Raw genomic sequence first — 23,353 nt, 5'->3', positions numbered from 1 at the left:
AATTAAGATTGAGGAAAAGCATACTAGGAAATTACAAAGGAAAGCACAAAATGTTAATGAATAAACAGAGGAAGCAATAGAGATACTCAGAAAAATGAGGGAGTAAAAGAACAAAATCTGTAATTCTCATCCTTCTTGATTCTGATAAAAACTGAGGAATAAATATTACTTTTATACCCTGGCTCTTCATTTTTACATTCAAGTAGTCACCTAACAATAGCTATTCTTTTCTGTTTTAATAGAACTCTAGCAGCACTACCTTTATAAATGCATAAAAATCTTTTCCATTGTCTCTCTCAGTTGCTTATATTTATATGATTTAAAGGTAGAAACAATTAATCTCTTAAATATTTAAAATTAGCTGAAGCAAGTCACTTATAGACAAGTTATTTGTATTTTTCATTCTGAGGAATGAGTTCTTGTTGCTAGTTGTGGATCTAAATGGTTTTGTATTTATTTTTTTATTTTTTATTTTTATTTTTTTTTAATTTATATTCCTGTTTAAACATATAGCAGGAGTCTGTTGGGGGGAAGTAATGTCTCTATATAGTAACGTTTGCCCTTTTTCATGTTTAGAGCAAGCCTTAAAATAAAATTTTCTTTAATTGCTTCTAACTTTTACTAATCAAAGATTTATCCTAAAAGTGACAGGTATACATATGTATGTACATAATTATTTATTTATGGAGAAAAGTGGCTAAAATAGATATGAAGATAACCAAATATTTGAACTTGGAATGAGAATAATAAATTGAAAGTGGGGAGCAGTTTCTGTGCTGTATCTCCTGGGAGATACACATCAAAGAACAATCAGCTGAAAAGAAAAAACATATCCTTTTCCCTACTTGGAATGAAATGGACAATTCTCTTTTATTTGTATGAAAATGATCATATTGAATAATCTGTAAGAACCTGTTCATCACTATCATCAGCTTAGTGCGCTTATATATATGCAAGTATATTTATGTCTCTGAGTGCATTTATTTATGAGTGTACATATAGTGCCTGTAACCTGACTGTTAACCAGAACACAAATACCTTACTCTAAATGACAGAAGAATATAAATTAAATATGAAAGCCTTTTCCTAGAAAAATAATATATTTTGTGAATATTCAATTTTAATATCAGGACCCATATATCAAGCTATGGGATCATGCCAGATTCCTGCATGAAACTGTACATGTCCTGAATGGCAAAAAAGATAGTCATAGAGATCTTTATTTCTATCAGCATTTTTCCTGAGAACAAAGTTTTTGTTTTATTTTGTTTTGTTTGTTTGTTTGCTATTTAAAGCAATGTTTACAGAAACAAATAAAATGAACACTTCATTCATGAGAAAAGGCTAGATTGGGATTTCTGTATTTCTTTAGCAGTCTTTGCTTTCTTAATATTTGATGGTAGGTATGTATTTTTAACTTTTTATTTTTAGTTACATGGATACTCTTTTGCAGTTTTGATTTTAAACCAAAAGTATCTTAATAAAACAAAGAAAGTCTTCTTTAAAATCTGCAGAACAAGAGTGTTAAAGTGATGATACAATCATTACAGAGATTTACTAACAGAAGAGGGACCTACTGAAGTCAAGGAAATGATTCCTAGTTAATTATTAAAGAACTGGAAGTGGACAAATGAAATTAATTTTAAATATTTTATGGGATCACGCGTCATCGTGACCTTGTGGTCACATTTTCTAAAATTATTTGTTAAAAAAATGGAAACATCCTGTTCAGATCACGGAGATTATGATCATTTTTAAAACCATCTTGGCTGAGTAACAGCATTTTTCTTCCTTAAATAATACTTTTATAGTTTCTGTAGCTTGAGCTTTGTGGTTAAATTTGCTAGTAAATCTGGCTTTAGGTCAGAAAGCACTGCATATTCTGTTCCATGGCAGTATCTTTCTATGGCATGAATTATCATCTCAGGTTGAAAATTAATCCTTTTTCTTTTCATTCCCCCCTGATTTTTTTTTCCTTCCTCTTTAAGTGATACATTAAAACTTTGAAACATAAACAACTTAGAAGATATACATTTTGCTAATAAAATGTCATTTGTTGGGATTATTAAATTGTATGCTAAATTTTCTGAAAAAGCATTAAATTTACTCTTCACTTAATCCCATTATCAGAATTGCTCTGCATATAAATTTAATCTATGAGTATATGAGTAACACAATATGTATATATTTATTCCTCCACATAATTAAATAAATACATTTAAGTCCAAAGAAAATAAAACAAAAAAATGCTAAGGATACAAAAAAAAAAAATAAATCCCTGAAACTAAATGCAGTACTATTTAAAAAATTATATTTTACACATTTTACATTTATAGAGACTTCTAGTGACAAATATCAGCTTCGCTAGATCATTGACTTTTAACTCATATTTACTTTGTCCCCAGACAGAACTATTCCTTTCAGTTTTTGTCTTTTGAATTCTTGGTTATCACAACATTTCCAGATCTTCTGTGGTGTTCTATATGGCAGACCAAACTGCAAACCTTCACTTACTAAATAACTACAGATGCCTAACAGTGATTACCTAACGCAGATGAAAGTGATGGGCTTTCTATTTTCAATGTGTATAGTAGATACCATAGACAAGAACAAGCAAGTGTTATAGTTACCACATATGAATATATCTTCAATAAGTAATGTTAAATAAGTGAAATTGTAAATACCCCAAATTCTTAAACTTCCGCATATGACAAGTGAAGTTAATAAGCTTTGTCATAAACTGTCAGAAATAACATAAAGATCATTTAAAAACTAAATCTTCCTATTATTTCCTGCACCTTTATATAAACATTTATATAAATTTAAGCAATTCAATTCAATTTACCATAGAAATAACAAATACTTCCCCTCCCTCTCTCTGCTATCCTCTCTTCCCCCTTCCTCTTTCTCCTCCCCTTCCCCTCCTATCTTCTTTTCACAACTTCTTGCCTTCTGTTCTTCTTCTCCCCACCACTCTCCCTCTCCCTTCTTCACCCCTACCCCTCTCAGTTCTAAGATTAGGCAAAAACTACCCAGTTCCTGTCAGGTCTGCTCAAATTCTCTAGACACCTGGCCCTCATTAACAGTTTTCCCTTTATCCTGCTGCTCTGCTTTTTGACCTTTGCCAAATACTTCATCATTCAACTTTTTCATATGTTCAAATTCTCTCTAAAGTTTCAGGATGGTGCATCCGTGTTACTGAATATCTTCATCATGAAGAAATAGACTTTCAGGAACACATTTTACTCCACAGATTCACACATGAGCCTAGTGTCGTGATCCACATTTAATACACAAAGTGGGAACTAGGGAATTGAAGTGAAATTTCTGATCACCAGCTATTCAGAATGTATTTATTATTATTATTATTATTATTATTATTATTATTATTAAATCTACAAAGACACCCTCAGAATTAATCATTTTGAGTTTGATACAGCTGAGCTTTTTAAAAGATGTTCAATGTGAACATTTCTTCAGGGAACAGATATGTATATACATGCATGTGTGTACTCTACGTATATTTATACTAAAAATATGTATACTCAAATACAGACTGGTGTATTTAAATACAAGTATATGCATTGTATGTCTACAAATATCTACACATATCTGTATGTATGTGTGTATGAATCAATATAATAATCCAGTAATTCAAAGCAACTTATCAAACTGTTATGAATTTTTCTATTTCTAATTAACTAGTATTCATCCCCAAAAAGAGAGAAGGAAAAAAAAATCATATTTTCTCTTTTCCAGCTGGCTATAATTTAATGAAAAAGGAGGCTGACAAGGAGAGCTTACATTCTGATGTTTGTAGCCCTAACTGCCCAGAAAAAAATAAGGATGGGAGAGTCCATTGAGAACACAAGCTCCAATTTCAATCTTTCAGGATGTGTTTTTGAATCTCTACTTATGCCTCTAAACAGCTTTATCTCAGGCATTGGACCATGTAAATATTCATTTATACTCAGTGCTTCAAATATACAACTATTCCACTGTTCCTTACTTTTTTTTTTTTTTTTTTTTTAACATGCATGCAAAACAATATTGTGAACACAGTTGCCCTGAACATATATTGTGAGGTAGACTGCATATCTTAATCTTGAATTTATAAAACCTACTACCCTAAAGAATCTACTGTGTGTGTAACAATGTCCAGGATAATGCAGTCAGCTACATGCTGGTATTAACCCAGTCGCAAGAGGTAAAACAACATAATTATGTGCTTTTTAAATTATACTAACTTGACAAACCGAAACAATAATTTTGAATATTGCATGTTGCATTATGCAACTGAAGTATTTACTATTCACTAACATTTCACCACCGTCTCAGGACAAGTAACCAAAAATAATTTCTAAGAGCTCTTAGAAAAAAAATTTCGGTCCAGTTAAAATAGTCTTGCTGTTTCTTAACTAGACTCTCCCAATACAGAGCTGAAGCCCTGAACAGACTTATGAAAGTCTTGCGGACTCTTACATTAGAGGGGCTGCAAACCATACCAGAAGTGCAATCAATCCCAATGACAGATCAGATTCCTGCTTCTGATACTACCATAAATGCTAAAATATAAAGATTAATCAAGGATCTACTTTTTACCTATTTACGCTGAATTTAATGGTGACTGAAAAAAAGTGAAATATCACTCCCATTTTATAAAAGGGCAAAAACGAAAACTCAGGGAACTATAAAACAATGAGCTTCACTTCTATGCTCATGGAACAGATCCTCCTGGAGAATATGTTCAGGCACGTGCAAGACAAGGAGGTGATCCAAGGCAGCCAGCATGGCTTCACCAAGGGCAAATGATGCCTGACCAATCTGGTGATAGAGTGATTACATCAGTTGACAAGGGTAGACTGACTAATGTCATCTACCTGGATTTCTACAAGGCCTTTGAAACAGTCCCTTATGACATCTTTATCTCTAAATTGGAGATGGATGGATTTGAAGGGTGGATTATTCCATGGATAAGGAATTGGTTGGATAGCTGCAGTCAGAAAGTTGTGATCAACAGCTTTATGTCCAGGTGGAGGCCAGTGATGAGATGTGGCCCTCAAGGGTCTGTCATGGGACCAGTGCTATTTAATCTTTATCAATGATATATACAGTGGGATCGAGTACACCATCAACAAGTTTGCAGATAACACCAAGCTGAGTAGTGCAGTTGATTCACCTGAAGGAAGGAATGCCATTCAAAGGGACCTGGACAAGCTTGAGAGGTGGGCCCATCTGAACCTAATGAGGCTCAACAAGTGCAAGGTGTTGCACCTGGGTTGAGGCAATCCCAGACAGGAGTACAGACTGGTAGAAGAACTCTGAGAGCAGCCCTGCAGAGAAGGACTTATGGGTTCTGGTGGATGAAAGGCTCAACATCAGCCAGCAGTGTGTGCTTGCATTCCAGAAGGCCAACTGCATCCTGGGCTGCATCAAAAGAAGTGTGACCAGCTGGTTGAGGGAGGTTATTGTCCCCCTCTACTCTGCCCTCATGAGGCCCCACCTGAAGTGCTGCATCCAGGTCTGGGGCCCCCGGCACAAGAAAGATGTGATCCTGTTAGAGTGGGTCCAGAGGAGAGCCACAAAGATGATCAGAGGACTGGAGCACCTCTGCTGCGAAGAAAGGTTGAGAGAGCTGGGGATGTTCAGCCTGGAGAAGAAAAGGTTCTGGGGAGGCCTCATTGTGGCCTTCCAGTACTTAAAGGAGGCTTATTAAAAAAGTTGGAGACTGATATTTTACATCGATAGGTAGTGATAGGACAAGGGGGAAAGGTTTTAAACTAAAAGAGGGAAGATTTAGACTAGATCTTAGGATGAAATTCTTTACTCAGCGGGTAATGAGGCACTGGGAGAGGTTGCCTGGAGAAATTGTGGATTCCACATCCCTAGAGGTGTTCAAGACCAGGCTGGATGGAGCCCTGGACACCGTGATCTAATGGGGTGGCATCCTGCCCATGGCAGGGTTTGGAAATAGATGATCTTTAAGGGCCCTTCCAACCCAACGCATTCTATGATTTTATACTAATAATACAATAGTTCCCATGGGCTATTCAATTTATAAATTTCATAGATGAAAATAAGGGAACAAGTTGGTTTGAAATTTCAAAATATCTTCCAATTTAAGACCCTGTTCACTTATTGATAAACAAAATAAACTGTGAAAAGAAAAAGGGCTAATAGACAATATGTTAATTTATAAATGACCACGAGAATGCTTCAAGGTGACAGTCACAGGCAGTTTGGACAGAGCTGAGGATTATCTGGCTATGTAGAGACAAAAACATCATCATAAAGCTTTCAGATAGTAACTTCTGTCATTGTTATCCAGTGGGTATGTACTTGCTTTGATAATTTCACAGCAGTCTACAGAATTTTTGAACAGAGATTTTTTTATGCTATATCTTGTCATATGGACAATGGCTATGAGTGGAAACTTTCAAATATTTTTCTGCTTGTACCACAGGCAGGATTTAAGCAAGGTCTTTGGGGGTCAAAGTATCTTGAATTGCACTAATTCAGAGCAGCACTTTTCTCTGATATTATCCTGAGTTAAATTTTATCTTAAAATGTGAAATTATTCTAAAATTTAGCAGGAGTAAGGAAAAATAGGAATTAACTTCAAATTACTGAACATATGAATTTGGTTTAGAGAGAATAAAGATGTTAAGCATTAGCCTACTTAGACCTGTAATTTCATGTAGAGAAAGGAGAGTCTGGAAACATTTTTTTATGTCTCTCGGTTTAAAAAAAAAGCACAGGTAATACAATGATGCACCTTAAGAGTTGGTCTTGTTGTATTATAACTTGTGTATTATTGTAACTGTGTAATTATGTTGTAATTGTGTAATCATTGTATTGTGTATTATTATAACTATAATGTGTTATATGTATTAGATATTCTAAGCATCATACAAGATATGATATATGATACATACAAACGTACTTTACAATAAATATAAGAATTAATTTTGGTCTTCAAAATGGGTACCAGTAATGACCTTCTGTATTAGTAGTTTTCATATTTTTATTGACATGACTGTGTAATAAAGGCAGTGTCCTCTAAAATAGTAATAGAGTAATTTCTAATTCAGTGAGCTCATCTTTGACAGTTTTTATTAATATACCGTCATTATGTCAATTAATTAATGTTATTTCTACCTAAGGAACAATCCATTGAAACATGGAAGTATATTTGAATACCTCTTTCAAAAAGTTTAACTGAAAGTTTTTGATTTCTAGACCACAAGGAGTGACATTGTGTGAAAGGACAATAATCTATATTTCATAGAGCTATATATAAAAAGTTGAAAAAACTGAGTATATTTTAATGGTATCTCAACACAGTACTTCATACCATTTCTCTGTATTGTAACTGCTATATGTCTGAACTGACCACAAGTTGTATATCTGAGCATATATATATATATGACACTGCTTTAAAATTAATGTCACCTGTAAAAGATCGTTAATTTATTTTTTCTACCTGAATTGCCAATGAAACATTCCCTTGCACTTCTATACTCCAGAAATAATGTATATTAAAATTTTATAATGAGGGCTTGATCATTTGCCCAGTATTACTCTGTTTGAATAGATGGCAATATTTATTTCATAATGTGTTTGTTGGTTTCTTTTGTTTGTTTGTTTTGTTTTAATTCCACTCATTATTTTAATATGAAATTCAACATCCACCACCAAAGATTATTTTGAACTATCTAACCCTCCATAAAATAGAGGAATTGAACGTTGATTGCTAGTGTAAAGAAGGCGGCTTTTAAAATTAGTTTTCAAGGAGTAGAGTGGGAAATGACATTGACATACACTGTTTTTACATGTAATGAACAGATTATCACTAACAACCAACATTGTTTCTTATCCACTATAGATTTTAGTGAGTCTCTTCAGATATAGTATTAGGATCATTGATACTGAATGTCCGTATGAAAGTCTCAAACACTGATATGAAGTCTATCCCAATCTGCTACAATGAAATAGCTGTATTTCTGTTATATTGCAATATCTGAAAGTTAAAGTAGCTTTACACCAGCCACAAGACAGGAATTACATGGTAGCATTCGTAGGAGTTCAGCATGTTGATAATAACTGATTCAACATAAAACTTGACACCTCATAATTTACTAAACAACTTTCAACTGCCAAGCCTTAGGTGGTATTCAACTAGTGCTCCATGTAACCTACCACTGAGATACCAATGTTAGATTTTTCACTGTTGTCAAGCCACAGCTTGGTGGATAACATTAATTAATTAATTAATTAATTAATTTATGTATTTATTTTTTCTGCCAAGAAAGCTGTTTGGATATTCGGTTTCATATTCAATGTCTTCATTAGCTACTTCCCATTTGCTATAGATTCCTTTCTGTATATACAAAATCAACATAGATAATCATATCACTTTTTCGGTCATATGTGTCACCACTTTGGCTGGAATAGAGTTAATTTTCTTCATAGCATCTGGTATTTTGCTGTGTTTTGGATTTTTTATGAAATACTGCATTTAGTGCAATAATGAAATAGATTCTAGATCAGAATCCAGAAAAAAAAAAAAAAAGTATAACCAAAATAAAAATATTGTAGAATATGTGCAAAACTATATAAAAATCCATACTTGGAGATTTTAAATAGTTCTTAATCAAAGGATTAATTAAATGGGTTATGTGATGGTCTATTCTGGGAGAACAAGTCCATAAGGGAGATATATTTTCCTTCAGTACCTAACTAATGAAATAAAGAATATGATCACTAAGTTTAGAGATAGCAGTCTAGGAAAAATACAAACACATTAAAAGAAAGGATTAAAATTTAGAATAATCTTCAGAAATAGAAGATATATCCTCAAAACTGGTATACTATACTAATCAAAATGAATTTTAGGTAGAAATAGCTAACAGTAGCTATACTTTAACAGCTATACAGTTAGCTATAACAGCTAACAGTCTACATACAGATTAAAAAACTATCTAGGTTTTTATCTAGAACTTTGCTATGTAGCAAAGTAACCTAAATGTTATTGAAGATCTGTTGGCAATAAGTCAACAAAATGCTGCTCTTTCTTTATAAAAGAATATGGCCTAAAGACAAATAAAACAATCTTTCTGTTCTATTCATCATTGGTAAGACATCAGAAGAGGCAAGTTCAAGGCAGATGTAATATTTCAGCATCAATAAAAAAAACATGAGCGTCAGTTAAAAGGGGTGGAGGCAAAGAGATCAGAGATGATGTCTCTGATGATGAGGTGTTTCTTAGGCTACTGATTCCTCGAGTCTCTGTTATAGGCTTTATATTAAAAAAGTCTGAAAGAAAAGTAACAAATAAAATGTAAATTTTTTTTTTTTTTTAGTTTACAGTGGAAGAATCAGAGAAAAATATTAAACCACCTTTGGCTTGATTACAGCATTAACAAAAAAAAAAAAAAAGCATTAAAAAACATTAAAAGCATTAAAAGCTACAATTTTCTGCATATAGAAAGGCATATCACAAAATAACAGATTATACATTAAGATGTATATTCCTGAAAGACATGGAGGGAATGTTGTGACAAAATTTGTCTGATGTATTAAAGTTATCTTTAAGTGCAAGTCATGAAATGATTAACCAAATCACCCTACAGACACAAGATAGAAACATACTGATTGTGCCTTGTTGCCAGAAAGATAGCTGATGATTTTGTTCACTTTTCACACCATCATCGTCAGTTTTTGAAACTGTATTTGTTCTAGTCAAAAAAACTTTCATGACTGCTAAACTGATCTTTTCCTTTCGCAGCATGGAAACAAAACAAAAGTGCCCTAACTGAAGTTGACAGACACAGTTACACCTGCTTCTACAGAGTCATAAATACTGTAGCTTATTCATAAATATAAAAATATTTATCACTACCACTGATACCATGAGGTTCACAGAGGCCCATCTCTCAAGCCTGCCCTTCGAGTGGCATTCCTTCCCTCAAGAGCGTTGAATGATAAGGTTTAACTCCAGATAAATTTTTAAGAAATCGTTGTTAAAACTGGCTGATAGTTCCATTTTGGATTGACTTCATGTCAGAAACAATCTGTGATACTCATTAAATATTTAAAAGCTTTCCCCTGAGATGTATATGAAATGTATGGAGGATAATAATATGTTTCTCTTTGTATTAATTTAGTTGAAGTAGAATTCTGATTTCCTTAACATGAGAATAATGATTCTCTTCTCCAAATCAAATGAAAGACATAGAAAGAAAACAAACAAGAAAACAAACTGAAGCAGGATTCATTTAAGTCAATTGTGGAAAACAGGTTGTGGAAAACAGGTTGTTCAGTTTGGATAGATATTTTGACCTTCACTGGTTTCTGCATACTCGTGAAAATGTTCACATACCTATACATATTATGTCATCTTTAACTTTGAAACTCAGGTGAAGCCACAAACACATACAGAGTTGTTGTTTGTTTGTTTGTTTGTTTGTTGTTGCTGTTTTTTGTTTTATTTTGTTTTTCTTTTTGGAGTAAATTCACAACCTCACCTTTTGGCAACAATTTATCTTCACTGTAAGTAGCAAGGTTTTCACATCTCTCCTTTTCTCAGCTGCATTCCTCATTGAGATTTCTAATATTCTTTGATCTGTAGGTTGAGAATTTAATCTCTAAACACACTTAGTAGAAAAGTAAACAGCAGCAATAAAACCACAACCAGAAAACTCCAAAGCCTGACAGCTTTGCTGAGAATACCCACTTCCACAAAATGATTATTTAACTAGTGCATGAAGAAAAATCCTGCTTATCTCCAGAAACAAAGATTGTTTTGTCAGGATGTTACAACTTTGCTAGTAGCACCTTTAAAAAACTTTGCACTTTCAGCCTCTATTTACAATTAGCAGGAGGACTTGAGAAAACAAGACGTTTTCAGAATATTTTTCTAATTGAAGCCTTTATCCTGAAAGAAGGCTGAGGTGACCTGATTAAGCTACATCCCATTAGCTTTTAGGCAGGATTCTTTCTAAGAAAACAAACAAACAACAACAACAAAAACAACAACAACAACAACAACAAAAGAAGTCCTTGAAGAGAAATATATTCACTCTAGGTGACAAAGCTGATGACATTGTTAGGGAAAGAACAAAAAAAGTTGCATTTATAGATATTGCATCATATATAAATGTGATAAAATTCTTTCCAGTTCTCTGTGATATGGAAAAAGAAGTAATGATAGTTTTAAAATTTGCAATAATGTGCATATGAAAACAAACAAACAAACAAGCAAAAAATAACAGTTAAAAGTATTAGATGTAACCTGACACACTTTTTCCTGTTATATAATTCTGGAGTGTCATGAACATTAAAGAACATGGAAGAAATGGTAACTTTATTTCATGAATACGCAAATGAAAGGAGAGTTATCTTTTCATCATTTCCATACAAAATGATAGGAAAACCCAAACAAACTTAAATTAATTAAAGGGTTAAAAATAATTTTAAACATAGTCTACAGGAGTAGAGAAAATCAAAAAAAGTGGTACTTCATTCTTCAGTTAAATTATAAGTTTGGCTGATGAAAACTTCCCTCCAGCGTGTCAACTGCAACACACAGCTATGTTGTCCACAGACTTGTGGAAGGTAAATTCAAACCCACTGTCATTGTCACCGACAAAGATTTTAAACAATATCAGTCCCAACACAGACCCCTGAGGGACACCACCCAACACTGGTTTCCATTTGAACATCAAACCATTGACTGCAACTCTTTGAGTGCGACCATCCAGCTGATTTCTTATCCACTAAGTCATCCATCCATCAGATCCATGTCTCTCCAATCTGGAGACAAGTATATAGGGCAGGACAGTGTCAAATGTTTTGCACAAGTCCTGGCAGATGACGTCAGTTGCTCTTTCTTTGTTGACCAATGCTGTAACCTCAATGTAGAAGGCCACCCTATTTGATAGGCACAATCTGCCCTTAGTGAAGCCAAGTTGGCTGTCACCAATCACCTCCATATTTTCCATGTGCCTTAGCATAGTTTCCAGGAGGATCTGCTCCATGATCCTGCTGTGCACAGAGGTGAGGCTGATAGGCCTGTAGCTCCCTGGGTCTTCCTTTTCCCCCTTTTTAAAAATGGTGGTTACATTTACCCTCCTCTAGTCAGTGGATACTTCACTGGACTTCCGTGACTTCTGAAATATAATGGATGGTGGTTTAGCAACTTCATCTGTCAGTTCCCTTAGGATCCTTGGATGCATCTCATCAGGTCCCATGGACTCGTGCACATTCAGGTTCTGTAGATGGGCTCACCTGTGACTTGGGCTATGTGGCTAGAGCACTTGCCAGTGAAGAGTGAGGCAAAAATGTCATTGAGTACATCAGCTTTCTCCATATCCCAGGTAACCACGTCTCCTGTTTCCTTTCAGTGAGGGCTCACAATTTCTCTAGTCTCCCTTTTATCACAGACGTACATACAAAAGTCTTTGTTGTTGCCCTTTACATTCCTGGCCAGACTCAATTCTATCAGGGATTTGGCTTTCCTAACCTGATCCCTGTCTGCTTGGACAATGTCTCTGTATTCTTCCCAAGTTACCAGTCCTAGCTTCCACTCTCTGTAGGCTTCCTTATTCTCTAGGTTTTCTTTTTCTGCTTGAGTTTATCCAGGACCTCCTTGTTCATCCATGCAGGCATGCCTCCTGGCATTTTTGCCTGACTTCCTCTTTGTTGGGATGCATCGCTCTTGGGCTTGGGGGAGCTGATCTTTGAATGGTAACTAGCTTTCCTGGGCTCCTCTTTGCTGCAGGGCTGTATCACATGGGACTATACCAAGCAGGTTCTTGAAGAGGCCAGTCTTTTCTCCCAAAGTCCAGGGCTGTGAGCTTGCTGTGCACCCTCCTCATTGCCCTAATGCTCTTGAACTCCACTATCTCGTGGTTACTACAACCAAGGCTGTCTTTGAGCTTCACGTTCCACACAAGCCCTCCTTTTTGGTGAGAATGAGGTCCAGCATAACGCCTCTCCTCACTGATTCCTCTAGCACTTGGAGAAGAAAGTTGTCATCAATGCACTCCAAGAACCTCCTGGACTGCTTATGCCCTGTTGTGTTGTCCCTCCAACAGATATCAAGGTGGTTGAAGTCCCCCAGGAGGACCAGGGCTTGTAGAACGTGCTCCTACCACTGGATAGAGGGCCTCATCTGCTTGGTCTTCCTGGTCAGGTAACCTGTGGCAGACCCCCACTATAATATCACCTAACCTTGTCTTCCCTTTAATCCATACCCATAAACTCTGTCAGCTCCTCATCCACACTAGGGCAGAGCACCATGCACTCCAGATGGTCATTGATGTACAGGGCAATAGGACCTCTTTATTTCCCCAGTCTGTCCTTCCTAAAGAGCCTGACTCTTTCCATTGCTACACTCTAGTTAAGGGGAGCCATCCCACCATGTCCCCATGATGCCAATAAGATCATAGCCCTGTAGGCATGTTCATATGTATAACTTGTCTGGTCTGTTCCCCATGCTATGTGCATTTTCATAGAAACATTTAAATTGGGCCCCTGATGAGACTGTTTTATTAGCTGGAGCAGCTGGGAATCCTGGTTATACATAGTTCGAGTCTCTCATTCAGCCAGTGTAATGACTTTCCTTTGAACAGGTGCCCTCCTTTGCAAGCTCTTTCGCACAAAATGCTGTCAGCTGCTGTACCATGCCCTGACTGACACACCTCACCCTGTTCACAGCACTGACTAGGGATGCCTTTTGTAAGTCTGGGTGTGGCCATGGTTGTTCTGACCCTGACCAGGTCTCACCAGCTGCTGTTGCAAGAGATGATGGCTCCTTGGCATCTCCCTCCACTATCCTGGTATTTCCCTGGCTCAGGAAACCTCCTGGACTGCTGTGATGAACTGCTCCACTGTGAGCTGAGCCACCTCTGGAGCTCATTGCCTTGGTAACCTAAGTACAATTCACATAGTAGTCAAAAGTTAATGAATTGAACCACATTAGGTTTCAGCACCATATGAGTAAGAACTTCTTTAGAGTTCAGATGAGAAAGCACTGGAACAGGCTGCCCAGAGAGGCTGTGGAGTCTCCTTCTTTGGAAGTATTCAAAACATGCCTGAATGCAATCCTGTGTAACATTCTCTAGGTGACCCTGCTTGAGCAGGGGGGTGTGGGGGGGATTGGCCTAGGTGATCTCTGGAGGTCCCTTCCAACCTCAACCGTTCTGTGATTCTGTGAATGTTTTCAGTAAAAAGATAAATTACTCAATTACAATGACTTCTGATATACAGAAATTCAGGACAGATGTGATAATTGCCATTTGAAGCTATAAATGGTAGAAACATACAAAAGTTTCTGCGGTTAAAGTAAGTGACTGAATGAAGGCTATGTAATACTTTTTATTTCCTAGCTAAAGGTGATATCAGTGATAAATCAATAACTAGAGAAATACTCTTTCATTGCTACTGAAAAATGAGTAATTGCATGTTTACATGAAAATTATGACATTACTATGGTGTTAAGCACATACTAATAAAACCAAACTCTGATGATGTATTAGCTCAGTCTTATTAACATGGTGGAGTGATAACTTTTAAAATCTTTTTCAGGGGAGAAGAGACGATAGAAGAGAGGTTAGCATTAGACCAAGTTTGATTCAAAATGCTGCAAATAATAATAATAAACTCTTAGAAATACATATCATGCAATCTAATAATTTAAGACGGCATTTCTATGATTCTATGAATATATATGTTTTTAAACATGACAATAATTTCTTTTGTTTTAAGCTGTTTCAAACATGTTTTGCAAACATCACTTCAATCAATGACTGCTAGCAACTCGAGCCATATTTTGAGAAGCAAACATCAGAATAAAACTTTGATTTTGTTTCCATTTTTATGTCAAAATTAAATAAAATAAAATAAACAACAACAAAACCTTATACCAATGGAACTGAAGGATTACGACACTTTTGGAAAAGTCACAGTTTCATACTCCACAGTAATCGCCCAGGGCCATTTTTGTTACTCGTTGAGGACACGGTAAGTTGTCATTACTCAGCATGAATTGTCTTTGAGATTATTGTTATGCTTGATTGACTGTTTTGATCCCTCACTTCAAGAGAAGCATTGAATGATTGGAGAGGGTCCAATGAAGGGCTGCCAATATGATTAGATGGTTGAACGCCTTGGCACATGAAGAAAGTTTGAAGAAATCGGGTTTATTCAGCCTAGAGAAGAGAAGGTTCAGAGGGGAACTACTAATGGTCTTTAAGTATCTAAAAGGGAGTTGCAAAGAACTTATGGAAATAGTGCCCACACAAGATGACAAAAAAAGTGGCAACATGCACAATTTTTTTCTGGGGTAATTCTGCCTAAACAAAAGAAAAAAAAATCTTCATGATGGAACAATTAAACATTGGATCAGGTTGCCCAAAGAGATGGAATCTCCCTCACTGAAGATATTGAAGACTCAGCTTCATAGGGGCCCTGGTTAATCTTGTCTATAGCCCTGCTTTTAACAGGGGGGTGGATACAGAAGCCCCTTTGCAATCTAGACTTTCCCATGATCCTCAGATGACTTTGATGATGAGTAAGAGTTATTCTGGAATCAACGTGTAAACAGAAAACACTCTGTGAAAGGTTTTAGGGATTGAAGTGTTTCCTATAATTTTTGCCTCACTGCCTGAAAAATTGAATATTTGTCTTCATGTAATTTTGGTGCTAAAAATGTGAATACAAAACACAAGAAAGAATAATTTGAGCAATGTAGGGAGATTGTTTGGTACCTACTGAGCTGGTATATAAATAAATAAGAAATCTTTGTGAGGTTCCAGGGAGTTTTTATTGAAGATGTACTGGAGAATTACTTGTAAGTGATGCAGTTTCACAACCTGTCCCTGTTAGAGATCCAAATATTAAAACAGGAAATTAGAACAGTTTTTTTGAGTAGGAATGGAAAGACTAGTGTTTCAGTGCAAAACATAAATGAAGGGATGACCTGTTATTTCCTGCTCCCTATTATGTCTTATTTGGTTATTTTTCCAGAAGTTAGAGAACTCTTAGATAGTATGATGCACAATCCAGACAATCCAGTAAGAATGCCTTGGACTTCCCCCCTTCCCCCTCCTTTTTTTTTCTCCTCTCTCTCTGATGACTGAAAAGAGATGACATAGCTCATTAACCTCTGGGATGAAAAAAAAAAAAAAAAGTTTTACTACTTCTATAGCTCTAATGGATATGAAAACTTATAGTCAAGAGCTATATACATTTTTTCTCAATAATTTGAAGATCTATTGAGAACGATACATTTAAAATGGATGGTAGTAAAGCAGAGGAAAAAAAAAAAAGAAAAAGTGGTACTGATTCTTTTATTCAGGTCTGTAGATCAAAATCACAGGCAAAAAAAATGCAAGAATTTTCATCAAATTATAGTGATATTGTTTAGCATTGAAGTACCTTTCTCCACATGAGTCTTAGAAAAAAAAAATGCTACTGTGCATTAGTTGATGCTGTAAAACACAGGATGTTCAGTAGTCTGAGACTGTGGCTGTTAACATTGCCTCTATGACATGGAGGAAAAAAAGAATGTACATACAGAACAGCCCAATATTTTCTATTCTCAAGTCAATCTTATGTTGCAGATATCAGTATTTAGAACTTGAAACTTTAAGAATGGTTGAAATGGGCGAAATTGTTCAAGAATTTGCATGATAAGGGATATACACCATGGACTATGTCTTTCATAACAGAACAACTGGACAATAAATATCACTACTATGTCATTGTTTCTGACTATATCTCTGGAATATTAGAACAACATGGAAAGGCTACAAAAAGAAATTGGAGCCTGAGGACATATAGTTTGTGTTGAAACCTTGCCATAAATTTCAGTTCCGGGTTTCAATTTAGTATTTAATATCTCTCAGAGTACGTTCAAAGATCAATGTCTTTCAAAGGCAATTTTTGAAAACAATTTTGGTCATTTGTTGGTTTTGGGAGAACAGTTGACTTACAGGAAATCTGAATTTCATAAACCTGGTGATTAATACCGCCTAAAAACCTTGATTCCATTTGCAGCTGAACTCAGCTGAACTCAGAATCATATTTTAAAAGCTTATAGAAAACACAGATAGACATCTGGTTGGACTCCAGATTTGATTCCAAAAGAGGAGTCAAATGCCTAGGCACTTCCAAAAAATGTTCGTTCATTGGTCCTTTCTACATTGCTAAATTCTTGCTTGTAGAAATCAATCTTCTAGAATTAGAATCAAAATTTAAAAACGTTACATATAACTATGTGGTTTTAATTTTCTCTTTATCTGCCCAGAATCTATCTACTTATCTACCGAGAATAACGACATTAATGCTTTTAATTTACAGTCTAACTGTTAAATACACATACACACACATATATGTACTGTGACTGGAGTTTGAATCCAACTTCAAGAATCTGCAAGGAAAAGGATTTTTTTTGGTCATTTTTTCAACATGCAGTAATTTCTGGAACATTAAATGCTTTCCTATATTCTTTCTGTACAAATAATGTGATTATGTTAATTTGTTACATGGTCACTGAGAGTGCCTTCCATCTTGTGTTACAATTTGTCTCTTACTTGTAATGTTCCAAAGATTAATTTCTAAAGACTTGTCATGGATACAGTAGCTAGTTCTCCTCTGAATATACTTAAGCAATTACAGCAATGTCCTCAGCTGCTATGAAAACCAAAAGCCTGTTTAACCTATGAGGAGAGTTTAGGAGAGTTTAAAACAAATGACTGGTGGATACCTACTCCAAGGAGGTGTTTTCACTAACAAGTGAAGAAGAAGACAGATTTATAAGGAAATTTGAGTAACTTGAACTTGGGGCTAACATAATTACGTACCTAACATAATTTGCAGTTAAATTCTGTATATGTTTATGTCATCAAGGGTGTCCATGTTCAGAAGATCATTAAATAAGTATAGTTAATGTTTCCATGATTAATCATTTTAACAGAGCAGCTTTTCTTTACTGAACTGTTGTAAACTGAAGTACCAAGTCAAGCAGGCAAATACAGGAGCACATAAGCTTGATAAACAACAAAGATATAATAAATGATTAATACAGCACTTTTTATAATACCACTCAAAATTCGTACCTTCATCATAAGGATCTGCTACGGTCATCAGTTTTGTATCATGTACAGAACAGTATTTCTTAACCTGTGCAACAGAGCAAAATATATATTTTTTAATAATGCATCAGTAATAAAAAGATGGATGAGTGCTACAGATGGTTTAAAATTACATGATTATGTTGACTTCAATGGAGCCATGCTGATATATGCTCCTTGAGGATCTGTCCCTTATGTTTAATATATGCTTTAAATAGTACAGTACTCTTTCCTGTGCTGGAAAAACACTGGACCTACTTGATATTGCTTAGATTTTCACCTTACATTTTTCACAAGAGAAACTGAGTCTCAAGTAAAGACCAGGGCTTCTGCACATGTAATGATTACTTGGGAAGACAAATGCCATCCTGAAAGACCTCTCTTCTTCCTTCTTTCCCTAAGATGTTATTGGTAAGCACAATGTCATTTGTTTTTAGTCAACTTGAGTCAGCTATTTAATCTGTGTCCCTTCCCAATTTCTTGTGCAACCCCAGCCTACTTGCTGTTAGAGCAATGCAAGAAATAGAGAAAACCTTGGCAGTAAGAACTATTTATCAACAATGAAACCATTGGTATTTATATTATTAGCACTGTTTCTGCCACAATACCAAAATACAGCACCATACAGATCATTATGAAGAAAATTAATTCCTTTCCAGCTAGACCCAGTACACAACAATACATGATTAAGAGCAATACCTGAACAAAAAGTATTTTGAGTGATAGTATGAAATTGTCAGTTACATAAATGATTTGAAAGATGGACAAACGAACTTGGAGAAAATAAAAAATGAAAAAATAAATAGTAAGAAAGGAATGAGATAAAAGCAAGAAAAACCCAAACCTTCAATTTATTGTTGTTTCATCATTTAAGATTTTTTAATTTTTATTTTACCTGCAACTGAGAAACAGCACTAAGGAAAGTAATTATGAAATGGAGCTTCAGTTACACAGTTAACCACGGAATTCATTTTGAAAACCAGAGCAAGGAAATATTGAGAAAGGAACTGTCATTAAATGTTACATATTTCCCTTCAACTGGTACATGTTCCTTTCTTTGCACAGTAGGAATTATATTTTATAATAGTACATATAGGCACCTGTCTGACACAGAAACTTGTCATATGTATCTCATGATCTCCTGCATCACAGGAACACAGAAAGAAAAGTTAGCCCCAGTCACAGTTACAGGTTTTCTGAAGATTGTCATAGCTCATCTTTTTCTGTAATGTGTTCTTGAAATATCACAAAATGTCTGGGACATACTGATTTCCTCACTACATCTATCTTGCCTTGTCTCAGTCTGGAACATTACTGACCTTTTCAAAAATGATAAGAGTACTAATGGTCTTCTACACTAAAGGGTGTTTTTCAGAATCTTTCACATATGTTTCTGCATGGCTGTGAGTTGTAATTGACCAAACAGGGAAGCAGCCTGAAAAGTTTGTTTGTTTGTTTGTTTATTTCATTTATACTTGAACAGTTCTGAAATCCTCTGTGTTTTCCAGTTATTACACATAGTGTATATCATGCTTTGTGAAAAAATTGAAAAATATAGATGGGGGCAGAGAATTAACCAGATTTTAATAACTTAGCATCAAGTATGTTTCTCTTAAGGCTAGTGTGGTGATACAGTGTACTGCACTCTGCAATAAATTACAGTTTTTAAATGCTGCAATAATAATGATTCTGTTTGAATAAAGGTGAGGAATGAGGAATAGATTCAGGCATCAAGGTGTTTTGAAAGATTGTTAATCCTCACAGTTTAGTATCAACAGCATTTTTTTCTTAATAAATCAGCTAAACATTAAATCAAACAGTTGGCCAACCTTGCAACAATAAAGAGCACAGTTTTATTCTTCACTGATCCTTTTACCACATTCTCTTCACTTCCTCACAAACTTACCATACCCACCTCGTTACCATCCGGAACAATTTTCTAACCGTCTTCAAATAACCCACTGTTTGAGAAGTTAATTCTAGGCACGTGCTTTGTGACGGATAAGTTCTGTAAGATGTCTCACAAATTTCAACATCATAATGCTTGAAGTGAAATTATCCTACAAATAAATAAAATAAAATAAAATAAAATAAAATAAAATAAAATAAAATAAAATAAAATAAAATAAAATAAAATAAAATAAAATAAAATAAAATAAAATAAAATAAAATAAAATAAAATAAAATAAAATAAAATAAAATAAAATAAAATAAAATAAAATAAAATAAAATAAAATAAAATAAAATAAAATAAAATAAAATAAAATAAAATAAAATAAAATAAAATAAAATAAAATAAAATAAAATAAAATAAAATAAAATAAAATAAAATAAAATAAAATAAAATAAAATAAAATAAAATAAAATAAAATAAAATAAAATAAAATAAAATAAAATAAAATAAAATAAAATAAAATAAAATAAAATAAAAAAAGGTGGAGATAATAATCTTACCTCTGAAATTGTTTACTTTCATTCACTGGTCTTATTTTACCTGCATAAATGTAGTGAATTCAACAGTGTAAGCACTAATTTACCTTGGCATACATGTAACAAATTTTAAGTCATGCTACAATACCTTTGAAATACTTGAAGACCAAGATAGGCACTTCCCAACACAGATTGAGTTTTAATGTGGAGATGCTAACCACCTGATGAACATAACATAATGGAGAGGTTATATACAATGACAAGTCTTTCTCAGAGAACAGTCAATTCTTAAAATACTATATAAGGATTTTGATAATTTGTGTTCTCTTATCTACAACAATTTTGTTGACAATCCTCGGAGGAGCAAAAAACTATGTTTAATTAAGAAACTATATCATATGCAAATAAACAAGCTATCGGTAATCAATTAAACAGATAATTAATCAATTAAATAAGCTGAGTAATCAAAATTGTTTCTGTGAAATGCAAAGTATTTTCATCAAGAGATCCCAAAGGTATATTAGAACCTGCATTGTGTGGCTTTGGGTTTGGAATGATATTGACAGCTATATTGGCAACTTTGACTATCTAAATGTTCATATGTATGTTAGTTAATGCTAGTTAATGTTAGTATGTTAGTTGATATGTTAGTTTAAGTTCAAAGAAACTTAAAAATGGGCAAACAATTAAAATTGCAGGCAAATTTAAATAAATTTCTGAAGGATTGAACTTTTAAATGCTTAAAATAATGAAAATAATTTTGTCAGAACAAATGAAAATATTTTAAATCTAATTTTATGCTGTAACACAAATATTTGTATAAATCTTTTTTCCATTAGCTGTCAATACTTTACACTGTATTCTTTTTGTTGTGCTGTAGGATGTGTAAAGTATTGTAGTTTTACTACAAGTAGATGTGTAAATAGATGTTACAAAGATGCAAATATGGAGTTTTGCCATGCTTTTTCTTCTAGCTTGGTTCTCCAACACAGTGGGTATCATCCTGACATTTCAATGAATAGAACTTTCCCCTCACTAATTCTTTTGATGTCAGTATATTACATTTATTTTGTTTGGAGGTAGAGGAGAATATGGATATATATCTGTTAAAAAAAAAAAAAAAAAAGAGCATTTTTAACTTGGCTCATCTCTTCTCCTGTATGGAAGGCAACACTGAATTTTGTTTTAGTTTAGTTTTAGGGAAGTTTAACCTCTACATGAATATATGAAACGTCATTTGTATATGAAAATAAATATAATATAATTCTTTTAATCAATTCCAATTTTCTCTTTGGAGTTCTTCCCTTAAAGCATATTAATTGGAAGAACCATTTGCAGATTAGAAACCAAGGAGCTGCTCTCACTTTTTTTCTAAGATCTCATGATTCTTTGGCACTCTATGAAGAAAATGACAAAACATTTATTACACAATGGAGAGAAGTTCTGTCATATGATTATCAATTAGAGAATTTTCATTTCAACTCTCAGATTTGAAAAAAAATCAAGCAAACAAAAAAAAAAAAAACTTACAGCTGTTGTTCTTGGCATATTATTGAAAACAGTTGATATTTTGATTGCAAGACAAAAGACAATTTTTTCCTTCTTCCTCATATTTCACCATGTAGAACCAATAGAAATGGCAATGACTATTTTTCTACTGAAATAAATATTTAATAACAACTTAGTAAGGCCAAAAATTTCAGCATCCTGCTGATAAGAGCTATAGATAGCTAAATATCTGCAACTGTCATCAGGCTAGTGTACAGACTCTACTGACAAAAAATGTAAGTATAAAATAAATGAATAAGTTTTCAGGACCTTTCCCTGCTCTTGTGCACGCAGAAGGCAAAATTTCTATTATTATTATTATTATCTGAAGAAAGACATCTTCTTGATCTTATTTAGTAATGTATATTACTCCACTGAGTTCTTATATTTTCTGTGGGATAATGCTGGATTTATTTGGAAATACCATTCATAATTCAAGAAACTGTTTACCCTTGTAGTTACTAAAGTCGCATCCTTCAAAAATGACATATTTGAATCATTACTTTCTGACTACTGGTATGACTCAGATTTATCCTCTCAGAAATGCTGAAGCTTAAGGTACTACTTTTGTCTTTCCACTCAAAAACAATTTTAAAAATCTTCTTTTTCAAAGCAATAACTGACTTAATTATCTCAAACATAAACAAATGAAAAGACCTTATGATTAAATGATACAAAACTTTAGATTTCTGCATATGAACACAGAATGGTGTTTGTGTGTTAAAATGTGCTAAAATTTTACAGGCAATTTACAGAAAAATGCTAAAAAAAAAAAAAAGATAAAGCAGTCTGAAAAGATAATTATTCATATTATGAAACTACATGACCTCTGAGATTTACAATTGAAACATAGAGTATGAAGAACAGTATAAAGTTCTTTAGTTCCCTAATAACAGACAACAACATTTTAGTCAAAAGTAGTCCTCAAAAAGGGTAGATCCCAAGATTTTTTAATCTATATTTTAAATTTTCCTGGTTTCAGTTAGGACAGAGTTAATTTTCCTCCTAGTAGCTGGTAGTTTTAATAATAATAGTTTAATAATAATAATTTAATAATAGTTTTAGTAGTTTTAATAGAGTTTAGTTAGAACAGTTGGAAAATAAGTTATATTATCAAGGCTGCTGGAAAGAGAACTGTTTTCTTTTACAGAACCCAATATTAAAAAAAAAATACTTTCTGTTATTAATGTTTTATATAGATATTATTTTATATAAATATTAATTTAATCTTAATGGTC

General features: G+C 33.9%; 1 long non-coding RNA gene across 2 annotated transcripts; it reads right to left on the bottom strand.

Moving 5' to 3' along the window:
• Nucleotides 1-16,487: 16,487 nt before the first annotated feature.
• Nucleotides 16,488-20,798, bottom strand: LOC136790825 (uncharacterized). Of its 2 annotated transcripts, XR_010831531.1 has the most exons (5): nt 20,716-20,798; nt 20,592-20,631; nt 20,053-20,197; nt 18,123-18,186; nt 16,488-17,434 (listed from the first exon to the last, which is right to left on the bottom strand). It is a non-coding gene; the product is annotated as an uncharacterized lncRNA (long non-coding RNA). The 2 variants fall into 2 exon arrangements; XR_010831530.1 differs by lacking the exon at nt 20,716-20,798 and having other exon boundaries at nt 20,592-20,680.
• Nucleotides 20,799-23,353: the final 2,555 nt, after the last annotated feature.

Source organism: Anser cygnoides, chromosome 4 (assembly GCF_040182565.1).
Source record: "Anser cygnoides isolate HZ-2024a breed goose chromosome 4, Taihu_goose_T2T_genome, whole genome shotgun sequence".
NCBI classification, from domain to species: Eukaryota; Metazoa; Chordata; class Aves; order Anseriformes; family Anatidae; genus Anser; species Anser cygnoides.
The sequence above is the reverse complement of the archived record's forward strand: the minus strand, read 5'-3'. Positions and strand labels throughout refer to the sequence as shown.